We start from the raw sequence: 12,317 nt of genomic DNA, 5'->3' as shown, positions 1-12,317 counted from the left end.
GGATACCACTTTAGGCATAAAGGACGGGTTGGTTCGTAAGGAAACTCTGTCCTGATGGAAGATGATAAAAGGCTGCACAGCCGTGAGAGCTTGTAGTTCTGAAACTCTACGAGCTGAGGTAATAGCCAGAAAGAAAGCTGTTTTCCAGGACAAGAATTGCAAATCTGATGAAGCAGCTGGCTCAAAGGGAGGCAAGGTCAGTTTTTCCAGAATGAAACTGAGATCCGAAGCAGGTATTGGTTGTTTCCTTGGGGGTCTTACATTCTTAGCCCCTCTGCGGAACTGTCTTGAGAGGGTGAGAGAATAAGGGTGGATCAGTGTTGTATTCTGCAGAAATGGCTGAGGCATGGATTTTGATGGAGGAGAATGAAAGTCCACTGCTTAGCAGCTCAGCTAAATACTATAGTATTTGAGGTAAATTCAGTTTTCCAGGATCCTGGCCCTTTCTCTCATTCCAGACACAAAAACGTTTCCATTTTGCGGAGTAAGCTTTTCTAGTTGACGGCCTTCTGGCCTCCAAAATGACATCCTGCACCTCCTTAGACAGTAGGGTCTGTTGTGATGCTAAGGAATCTTCCATGCGGCTAGATTGAGTGTTTTTAGCTGGCTGTGAAGAGTTTTGAAGCTGTGTTGAGTCAGAAGAGGCATTAGAGGCAGGGTCCATGGTGGAGAATGCGTCAGGCTCCTCAGGAGTGGGTACCAGTGTTGTCTTGGCCAGTCCGGAGCAATGAGAATCATCTTTGGTCTGTCTGCTCTGGTTTTCAATAGAACTTTGGGCAGCAGAGGAAGAGGTGGGAAAGCATAAACTGTCATTGATGTCCAACTGAAAGAGAGAGCGTCCACTCTCCAGGCCTTTGGATGGAAAAGCCTTGAGCAGAATTTTGTCAATTGGTGATTTTTGTGGGAGGCAAAGAGATCTATGTCTGGCCTTCCCCATGCTTGGATTATTTCTGTAAAAACTTTTGGATGCAACTTCCATTCGTGTGGATCTGTCATATTTCTGCTTAGGTTGTCTGCCAGCATGTTTTCTTTGCCTGGCAAGTACTGTGCTTGTAGTTCGATTTGTAAGTCCATGGCCATGTTCCAAAGTGACATGGCCAGTCTGCATAGCGGGTATGAATGTGTTCCTCCCTGTTTATGTACCACATAACTGTGGTGTTGTCCGTTCTTATCAATAGTTGACCTGGTTGCAGAAGGTCCTTGAAAGCTATAATAGCATTTATTACTGCTAGCATTTCCTTTTGATTGATGTGAAGGTGCTTTTCTTTTTGGGACCATTTGCCCTGAATGCACCGATCTGTCATGTGCGCCCCAGTAGTCCGAGGCGTCTGTTGTGATGACTTGATTTGCTTGAGGCTTGCTGAATGGAAGACCTGTGTTTGTTTGGCATGCTTGAGCCCACCACAGAAATTCCTTTTGCAGACATGGAATTAGTGGTATTATTGTTTCCAAACTGTGGCTGTGTTGAGACCATATGTTTTTCAGGTACCATTGAAGTTTCCGCATATGCAGCTTTGCACATGGGATTAGTAAGATGCAAGATGCCATGAATCTCAGAGCCTGCAGGATTTTCCTTGCAGTCAGCCTGGTGCAATTTGCTAGTGCTTTGAAGTATTGAGTTAGTTGCCCCTGCTTCTCTGGCGTGAGGTAGGCCATCTGGGTGTTTGTGTCCAAGTTGGCACCCAGGAAAATTATCTTCCGAGAGGGTATTAGCCTTGATTTCTTTTTGTTGAATGTGTATCCCAGAGAGTTCAACAACATTATTACATAAGCCAGATGTTTCAGAAGAATGCGCTTGCTGTCCGCTTGGATCAGGCAGTCGTCCAAATAGGGGTATATTTGTATCCCTTGAAGTCTGCAGTAGGCAATTACTGATGCCAGGCAATTCGTGAATACTCTGGGCACAGTAGACAAGCCAAAGGGCAATGCAGAGAATTGATAATGGGTTGAACCTGCAAGAAATCTGAGGTATCTTCTGCAATTTTGTCGGATTGGGACATGCAGGTATGAATCCTTGAGGTCCAATGTTACCAGCCAAGATTCCTTGCCCAGCATGGGAAGAAGTTGCTGTAGAGTGAGCATCTTGAATTTTGGTACGAGTAGAAATGTGTTTAGGATGGATAGGTCCAAAATAGGTCTCCAATCTTTTCCCTTCCTTGGTACCAGGAATAGCCTGGAATAAAAACCTTGACCTTGTTCGTGCGTAGGTACCTCTTGAATAGCTTTCATGTCTATGAGATCTGTAATTTGCCTTTGTGCCTCTGCCCTTTGATTGTGTGGCAGGTTTGGCATGCCTCTCATTTTTGGAAGGGTGTGAAAATGGAATCTGTAGCCTCTGTTTATAATGTCCAGGATCCATTTGTCTTTTGTGACAACATGCCAATTTTCTGAAAATAATGCCAGCTTTCCTCCTAAGGGGGCTGCCATTTGAGTCTTGCTTGGCATGCAAAGGGGAAAGTCATTGGGCTTGCTTTCTGAATGATTGCGAGTTATCCTCACCACCTCTTTGTATAGGAGCTTGCCATTGTCTGCCTCTAAACGATCCTTGGGATTGTCCTCTGCCCCTCGGGCGCCTGTATCTGCCTCTTTGGGGTCTGTCCATGGCTGGAAAGGACCAATTTTTGGAAGGCCAATTTCTACTGAAACGTGGGGGTTGTACCTGTAGAAAATCTTTGACAGTTTGCATTGATTTAGCCTTTTCCTCCATTTTCCTTAATACCTCCTCAGCATTAGCACCAAATAATACATCCTTTTGAAGAGGGGCATCTAGTAATTTAGCTTTGACATGATCAGGCAAGGTTTGTTCCTTGAGCCAGGCATGTCTACGTATGACTGATCCTGTAACAGCAGCTCTACATGAGGCCTCTAGAGCATCAAAACCACATTGTAAGGTATGCTTACCCACTTGTTCTGCACTATGCATCAAATCCTGCAACTCCTTCAAGTCTGGTTGTTCAGGTTGTGACATTTTACTTTTCAATTGTGATAACAAAAACTGTTGGTATTTTAGCATATGGAACTGACAGTTTAAGGCCCTCATGTTTAAGGTAGCCGAGGTATATACCTTTTTTCCCCACCTTTCTAAGGATCTGGAATCTCTCTCAGAAGGTAATGGATTTTTAGCAGTGGAGGCCTTAATTCCCTTGGGGCCCTGTGAGATGGTTTCTGGGTCAGCAGCATGGCTTTTGTATAGAAATTGGTGTAGTCAGGAACCCTGTAGTACCTGTCAGGCTTAACTGGGGCTGGAGGCAGAGAGTCCGGGTTAAGGCAGGCCTCGGAGTAAACATCATCTAGGATGTCCAAGACAGGAGGTATAGCCAGAGGCTTGTGCTGAGGTAGTAAAAGAAATTCCCTAAGCCTTTTCTTGGAATCTGAATAATCTTGGCCTTCCCAGTGGAAGTGTTCCCTTAAGGTATGCAAAGTTTCCCCAAATGAGTAATCCTCTGGGGGGGATACAGAAGGAATGGACTCCTCCGCATCAGAGTCTTCAAAAGGGGAGTAAGAATGTTCCTGATCATCAGAGTGCTCTGAAATAATGAAGCCCTGATCAGAGGAGGGGGATTCTTCCTCCACTCTGGGCCTTTTGTCCGGTGGGGGTTGAGAACCCCTGATAAGAGTAATTAAATCCTCAGCCATTTTAAGCATCTGTTTTTTAGGCATGGGGCCTGGAGATGGGCCCTGTGTAGCTGGTCTCTTAGAGTGCATGGCTGTTTTAGACTTAGTGAAAGCCTTGATGGAGAAAGAAGAGGAAGGTCTGAAGACACCTTGAGTGGGGGTAGACCTGTCCACATTTTCAGGTTCAACGTCAAGAGTGGCTTCGGTATCTGCAGTCGGGGTGTGGGCAGAGGAGCCTGAGACCTCGGGCACAGGAGGCACCACCAAAGAAGTGTCGTCGGTAGTCAGGGGCTGCGTAGGCGCCTCGCTGAGAACCGGACCACGTGTAGTCGGCTTTGGCGTGGTGTCGTTAGAGGCCGCGGACCTCGTGTGTCGTTCCTTATCTTTGCGTTTTTTAGACAAAACTGGAGTCCGAGTATCCAACGACATAATATAGTTAAATGTTTTTCCAAAATAATGCTGGGCGAACTCCGCCCGACGCTTAATGGTGCGTTTGTTGAATGTAGCACAAAAGCGACAGACCGAGATGTCGTGGTCTGGGCCTAAACAAGGTATACAGAGGGAATGGAAATCCTTATGCGGTATTTGCTTCCCACATGAAATACAATTATTAACTTTGTCTGACATCGGTCTGAGGCAAGAAAAGTTTCCCCAACGGGGTACTTAGCTTTCAAGAAGACTTCGGTTTCAAAATTTTCGTAATCTCAGGAGCTGGCCGACCGGCACTTGCGAACTGCTTCTGCTTCAGGCACCGCACGGCAAGAAAGACTGGAGAAAATGGCGTTGGCTGGTTCCTTTATACCCCTGTCGCACTGACGTCAGGGAAGAAGCGACGACAACCGACGCCGGACCTAGACTTTGGAATTCGGCCGACCGAGGACCCACCTGACGGCAGGAGAACCCATCTGTTATGACTGCAGCTGTATGCATGATGAACATCACCCTCAGAAGCCGATGCCTGCTCAGCGGCTCCAGACCCATCTGAGGGTATAGTTTCCGTAGGCCCAATACCATGAGTTTCCACAGGCCTCGGTGTCTCTACGTAGCTGTCGGTTACGGCCTGTGGCTCTGAGGTAGCGGGTGTCAGGGGCTGCGAAAGCGCCTCACTGAGAACCGGCGACTGGCCTAGTAGAGGCTTCGTCGTTGGTTTTGGACCTCGGATGCCTGTCCTTTTCTTTGTCTTTGCGTTTTTTATAAATACCGGTCATCGGTTGTTCCGACAGCATTATGTAATTAAACCTTCGGCCAAAATAATGTAAAGCAAAATCAAACTGACGTTTAATAGTGCGTTTATTGAATCTAGCACAAAACCGACAACTAGTAACGTCGTGGTCAGGGCCTAGGCAAGGAATACAGTAAGAATGAAAGTCCTTATGAGGTATTTGCTTCCCACAAGAAATACAATTATTAACTTTTACTGACATCGATCTGGAGCAAGAAAAAGTTCCCCCAACGGGGTACTTAGCTTTATTGAAGACTTCAGTTCTGAAACTCAATTTTGAAAATCTCAGGGGTCGGCCGACCGGCACTTGCGAACTGCTTTTGCTTCGGGCACCGCACGGCAAGAAAGACTGAAGAAAATGGCATCGGTTGCAACTTTTATACCCCTGGCACAATGACATCAAGGAAGAGGCGACAGCAACCGACACCAGACCAAGACTTTGGAACTCGGGCCGACTGCGGGTCGCCTGCCAGCAGGATAACCCAAAGTGTAATGACTGCAACAGTGAAACACGAACATCTTTGCATTCTTCCGGTATAAAGATGGGCCCTTTAGGGGGTGAGAGGGGGGTAAAGTTAGCACTGAACCAATTTGCCAGGATGTTGGCAATATCAGTTGGTTCTGTATATTTAGTGTCATTGTGCTGTAACTCAGAGCAGATCTGAGTGTTGCCATTAAGATTCTTGACATAGCTATAGAATGCTTTGTGGGTGTCTTTAGAATCCGTGGCAATTTTGTTTTCATAACTAGCTTTGGAGGATTTTATGAGGGATCTCAGCTTCTTACTGAGACTGACCAGGGAGTTCCTCCAATCATGGGATTTTACTCTTTTTTGCAACAGTTTCTTTCTTCTGTTGTAGAGTTTGCTTATGGCAGAAGACCACCAGACTGGCTTCCTTTTTTTGGAGAATAGCATCTTGGTTCTGTTACGGATAGCACGATCCATGCACTCGTGTAAGTGTTTATAAAGTGCATTTGTGTAGGATTCAGCAGTCATACCTCTATTGTCCAACTGCATGGGTGTCGTGAAGTTTGCCACTTCTGTCTCAAGAAGCGTGAAGTTGGCTTTGGAGAAATTTTTTACGGTTGTTTTCCTAATTTGGGGGGGGGATTACTAAAGAATAGTTGTGTAAATTCTTACCATAGCAATAAATGTCCCTGTCTTCCATGTTGCAGTATTCTTAGTGTGGGATTTTTCCACTTCAGGCGACCCATACGTCAGTTCCTATACAAAAGCTTCAGCTTGGCTGTTGCAGTTGCGTGGGACATCACGTGCAGGCCCCTAAATGTGACGTCTGCAAGCACAGACCTCAGAACTTAAAAGCCCAGCTGGACAGGAGTGACTGGTGTAGCCAGTGATGTCAGTCATAGGATCAAGGAGCCATTTTGTGGTTAAAATGGTCAGAGTGTAGAGTATAGCCCCCAGGAGACCCAAGACAGATCAGTAATGAGTGAGAGAAAAGGATAAGGGGGTTAGGTGGGTGGGAAGGAATACTGCAACATGGAAGAGTAAGACATCTACGGTTATGGTAAGATTTTACATAACTATTCTATGTCCATCTATTCTTATGTTGCAGTACTCTTGGTGTGGAAGAACACCACAGCTTAGTTGGAATGAAAGGAGGAAGCAGAAGAAGCTGATTCCACAAAGCCCTGCAGAATTGGACTGGCAATTCCTGCACTTGCTCTGGAGACATTGCCGAACTTGTAGTGTTTCTTGAAAGTGTGAATGGTGGACCATGTGGCTGCTTCTAATATGGATGAAGTGTCCAGGCCTTTTAAGAAGGCTTTGGAGGCTGCCACCATGCTGTGGTTTGTTTGGAGACTGCCTTGCCCAGGGCCCTGGGGTGGAAGGAAACAAAAAGCTGATTGGATTTTCTTATGGAATTTGTTTTGTCTAAGAAAACCTTAGCTGTCTGTGTACATCCAGGGAGAGGAGTATTCTTTCACTTTCATTGGTGGGAGAGGGGTAGAAAGTGGGTATATGAATACGAACAAATCAATGACCACCTTCGGCATAAAGGAAGGGTTAGTTCTTAATGTTATCCTATCCTTGTGGAAAGTAGTGTATGGAGGGCAAGCCATTAGGGCCTGTAATTCAGACACCCTTCTGGCTGAAGTTATGGCCACTAGCGGGACTGTCTTCCATGTGCACATTTGCAGAGTAGCCGTTCTAGCAGGTTCAAATGGAGACAGTTTTTCCAGAATGAAGTTAAGGTCCTAGGGTGGTGGGATGGGCTTTCTTGGTGGTCTGATGTGCAAGACCCCTTTTAAGAATAGCTTCACATAGAGCCTGGCTAGTAGGGCAGGGTCTAGTGGCAGGCAGGCTGAGATTGCTGAAAGGTGGACTTTCTTATTCTTCAGTGAAAGTCCCCCCTTTACTAGTTGACACACACAGGCAAGAACTAGGGATGGATCTGCAATGCATGGATCCCTGCCCTTGCCCAGAAACCATTTTGAAAATCTCTCCCATTTAGGTTCATAGGTTCACAGGTTAGAACTAGGCTAACTGCCCTTAAGAGCCACTTCAAGCCTAGCCAATTACCCCATGTGAGAATCAAACCCTGCACCTTACATCTGTACAGTAAACACCTTAACCTTTATGCCATCCTCCCACCAAGGTAAGTAAGATTTTCTTATAGTAGGTTTCCTGGCCTCCCTCAGGACTAAAAGCATGTCCTCTGAAGAGTGGTGCCTGAAGGGAATTAGAGGTTTATCACCCACAGTGTCAGTGACATCTGCAAGTGTGGGTGGATGAGGGTTCCCTTTTGCTGTGTCAGAAGGTCCACCTTGTGGGGTAACTTGTGGTGATTACCCTTGGCTAGACTGAGAAGTAGGGGGTCACCAACAAGACTTTTGGCTCGTCTCTCCTGATTTTCAGAACGACTTTTTGAATTAATGGGAAGGGAGGAAAGGCATATAGAAACCTTCCCTTCCATGAAATGCTGAATGCGTCTACTCGCCAAGCTAGTGGGGAGCAGGTCTTGGAGCAGAATGTCTGCAGTTGTCTCTTCTAGGGGGAGGTAAACAAATCTACTTGAGGTGTACCCCACTGGTGGACAATATCTAGGAAGACATTCCCATCCGGCATACATTCGTTATTTGGAGACGATGTCCTGCTGAGAAGGTCTACTTGTTTGTTGTCCTGTGAGGAGATGTAGGTTACCTGCCGAGACAAGCTTAGTCAGGCTAGGTCCCAGATTGGCAAGGTTAGTCTTCAAAGGTGGTAAGTTTTTGTCCCTCCCTGCTTGAGGTACCACATAACTGTGGTGTTGTCTGTTATTATTTGGAGAACACCTGGTTGTAGGAGTGGAAGCAAGGCTTTCAGTGCCAGAAGGACTGCTGTCACTTCCCTCACGTTGATGTGTTTGTTCTTTAAGGAAGGGTGCCACTTTGCTTGAACTCTGTAGTTTGCCATTGTGTCTTCCCATCCTAGGTCTGAAGCATCTGTATATGCATGAACTGGTCTGGGGTGGGTAACTGCAGTGAAGGCCCGGATTCAGCTGAATTTGCCGAATCCACCATTTTAGCTCTGACTGTAGGCAGGGCAAGAGAGTGATTTCTTGCTCTAGGGGATGTTGATGCTGTGACCATACATTTTTAGATACCACTGTAGCTTTTGCATGTGCATTTTGGCTAGTAGTAGCATGGAAATGGTGACTGCCATTAGGCCCAGGGTTCGCAGGAATGGCCTTACAGTTATTTGTTGGGTCTGCAGAAGGGCTTTGAAGTGGGAGGACAGGGAGATGACCTTATCCTGGGGAAGAAAGGCTTTCATTATGTCTGTCTTTATCCTGCAACCCAGAAATGTTTTGTCGTGTTCTGGGGTCAAGGAAGATTTTGGGAAGTTGAGAGTGAACCCCAGTCTTTGGAGTAGGCACATGGTGAACTCTAGATGGATTAACAGGGTTTCCTTGCAGTCTGCTAGGATCATGATGTCGTACAGGTAAATCTGAATCTCTTGTGTTCTGCAATAGGCTATGGCAGGTGCCAGGCATTTTGTGAACACTGTGGGAGCAGTGTACAAATTAAAGGGCAATGCAGTAAATTGTAAGTGAGAGAAGGGTCCAGACAAGTGTAAATTTCCTGTGGAAGGTTGAATGGGTATGTGCGGATAGGCTTCTTTCAGGTAGAGTGTGGTCATGAAAGCCTGGGCTGGTATAAGAGGGAGTAAATTTTGTAGAGACAACATTCTGAAAGTGGGAACCCTGAAGAATTGTTTTAAGAAGGAAAGGTCTAGAATGGGTCCCCATGGTCCATCTTTTTTGGGGATCAGAAGCTGTCCTGAATAGGAGCCATTTCCTTCCTGTCCTGGAGGGACAGGTTCTATTGTACCCAAGTTCAGAATGTCTTTCAGAATCTGTGGGAAGAGGTGCTCTGATTTTTTGGTGGGAAGGGGATGCCCCCTAAGGGTGGCCTCTCTTTCTAGGAGAGGAAGTATCCTTTTTGAATAATAGCCAGAACCCATTTGTCTGTGGTGATGGTTTTCCAAAAGGGGAAGTAGTGGGAGAGACAGGCAGAAAGGGGGAGGTGGGCAAGGCAGTCACGCATTGTTGGGGCCTCCTCTACCTTGAAAGAGCTGTCTGGAGGGGGGTTGAGAGACAGCTGGCCTGGAAGGGGTTTGTCTTCTGGCCCCTATTCTATGTCTGGAAGAGGGAGGTCCCGCTGGGGCAGGGTTTCTTCTGACAAAGGTGGCTTTGGCAGGGTAATTTCAGTAATATTTAGGAATAGGAGACACCAGAGGATGCTTGATGTCTTGCAACTCCTTACTCCTTTCTTGCAGATTTTTGAATAGGTCTGCTGACTGTTTACCAAACAGGAAGTTTGGGTCCAGAGGGGCATCTAAAATTTTAGACTTGAAGTTGTCTGGTAAGTGTTGCAGATGTACCCAGGAATACCTCTTAAGTACAGTGGCAAATGTTGCAGAGCATCCAGAGGCCTCTGCAACATCATAACTACATCTAATGTAGTGTCTAGCTACTTGGGCAGCCAGAGAAAGTTCAGAAGTGATGTCAGATTTGGTGGGGAAGTAGCAGCAAGCAGAGTGGAGGCTTGAGAGACCAGGTCCAGAGTATATTTGGTCATACGGCTTTGATAGCTGATGGCTCTGCAGGCCAATGTGGAAGAGGTGTAAACTTTCTTTCCAATTCTATCCATTGTTTTGCTATCTTCGTCCATAGAAGAGAAACAGATGGAATCAGTCTGGACTGCTTATGTGGTGAAATGGCAAGCACAGCAGGGTCTACCAGGGGTGGTACGACTAGAACTTTCTGGTCATCAGGCACCTTGTAGAAGCTGTCTGGCATCTTAGGAGGCGATGGCTGAGAATCTGGAGACTTTGATGCTGAGGAAAAGGCATCTAAATAGGCAGGGATGACAGGTGGAATGGCAGATGCAGATCCACTTGTAATAGTTCAAAATATCTTTTCTGAGTATCAGACATTTGAGAGGCGTCCCATTTGAAGTATTCCTTAATTCTGGTTATGGTCTCACCAAAGGTGATATCCTCTGGAGGAGAGTCCCCTTCAATGGATTCTTCATCTGGACTATAATACTCTTGAGGAGAGGCTATTTGGGAGGTGTAAGATATTGATTCATCAGAAGAAGAGTAATAGGTCTCTTGCTCTTCTTCCCTGTCTTGTGAAGTAGGTGGTGGAAGTGAGGCGACAGAAGCAGGTCTAGGGCTGAGGAGAGGAAGAGTAGATGAAGAAGGGGCTGAGATTCTAAAGGCCATAAAGGCCTGCATCAAAAATGAGGTGAAGGACTGCCAATCAGGTAGGCCTTTGGCAGGTGTAGCCAGATGTTTGGTTTTGTGTTTCTTTTTAACTGGGGTAGACTTGGGCGTAAGGCCTGGAATCGGATGCCTGGCTAAGTGTAGCTGTGTCGGGAGGAGGTATCCCTGTCAGAGGCCCAGCTGCATCTGATTCTCCCTCAAACTCGGCGGTAGCCGATGTCTGGGTTAGCTCCGTGGACATGCTTGTTGTCAACTGCGAAGCAGCTTCCTCGAAGGTTGCTGTCAAAGTCAACGGGTCTGTCGGATGTTCCTCAACTCCTAAATCGGTAGCTGGCGAGGCATTCAAAAGCGGAGAGGCAGTGGAAGAGGACCTAGGAATCCTGGCCTTCTTTCGAGGAGGTTAAGTCGAGGCTTCTGAAACGGGATACATCCTGAGTGCTAATTTTTTAAGTCGTTGGTTTTCTAGGTAAAGATCAAGTGCACCCAGACGACTGCATAGGGTCTTAGAAACAGAGCAAGTGGTGTGATCGTGCTCTCGGCCTAGGCAAAAAACACAGCAGTCATGCACATCTTTATGGGGTACTGGCGCCCGCATTGGCATTTGCCCTTTTTTGCTGACATCGGCTAAAGTTTACTACAATCAACCAAGCTTTAGCTAGAGGTCAAAGAAGAAAATCCCCCAATGGGATACTTAGCTTTTAGATGTCTTGTGGTTAAGGAGCGAAGCCCATAATGACTAAAACCATGATTATAAAGTGTTTAGGTCTATAATGGCTAAAAGAATAGCAAAAGAGATGCCAAAAATTGATATAGATTAAAGTGGTTTTGTGAAGAGGAGCCAAACATTTGACATTAACAGAACACAGACGATTCAGAGGGAACAGAATGCAAGAAAATACCACTTTTGCTGGTGGGTCTTGATGCAGAGAAAGCATTTGACAGGGTAAGATGGGACTTTATGAGCACAGCAATAAAGAATTTGCACTCCCCGATACAATCTGAAAGTTGATTAGGAGGAAACATGAGGGATTGGAGCCGAAAATTAAAGTGAGTGGGGTCCTCTCTGATAATCTCTGCTTCAGCACAGGAACCAGATCTTCCCTCTGTTATTTGCATTATATTTAGAACCACTGGCAAAGAAAATAAGGGATTCGGAAATTCAAGGAAATAACTGGTATGGTAGTCAAGAAAAGATGGCTCTGCTTGCAGATGACAGTATTTTATACCTGACAAAAGCAGAAAGGGACATTACAGTGCTGTGGAACATATTGAGATAGTTTCAAATCTTTTCGTGATACAAAATTAATTAAGCTAAAACAAAGGCAAAAGCGGTAAATTAGGTACCCATAAATGAATTGGTTCAGCAACATCCATACTTACGGGTAGATGATAAAATGAAATATTTAGGAGTATGGATTAAAAATGTTTCTGTTATGGCAGCTAAGAATATGTGGGAACAGACTAAACACAAGATGATACAAAAAACTGAGAAAATGGAAGCTGTGTTATATGGATATAGATAGTAAGATACAAGAAGTTAACATTTTTTTAGTCCCTTTAGTCTTGCACACAGGTCAGACATTTTTATCAACCAGAGGAGAAGTTGTGGACAGCAATAAATACAGCTGAAGAATTTTATCTGCGGGGGGTGGGTGGAAGAGTCAAGTTAAATAAGCTTATTCTTCCAAAAGAACAAGGCAGACTGGGATTATCTGATTTGAAGGGGTACTTCAAAGCAACACAGTT

General features: G+C 45.7%; 1 protein-coding gene across 3 annotated transcripts in view; it reads right to left on the bottom strand.

Annotated features, from left to right (window-relative positions):
* Positions 1-12,317, bottom strand: part of CDK13 (cyclin dependent kinase 13) — a 2,153,482-nt gene that overhangs the window by 1,709,413 nt on the left and 431,752 nt on the right. The gene's annotated exons all lie outside the window — the stretch shown is intronic.

The sequence above is a fragment of the Protopterus annectens genome, chromosome 3.part0 (genome assembly GCF_019279795.1).
Source record: "Protopterus annectens isolate FY-2018-M chromosome 3.part0, PAN1.0, whole genome shotgun sequence".
Taxonomy (NCBI): domain Eukaryota; kingdom Metazoa; phylum Chordata; order Ceratodontiformes; family Protopteridae; genus Protopterus; species Protopterus annectens.
Note: the sequence above shows the minus strand (reverse complement) of the source record. Positions and strands in the feature narration are given on the sequence as shown.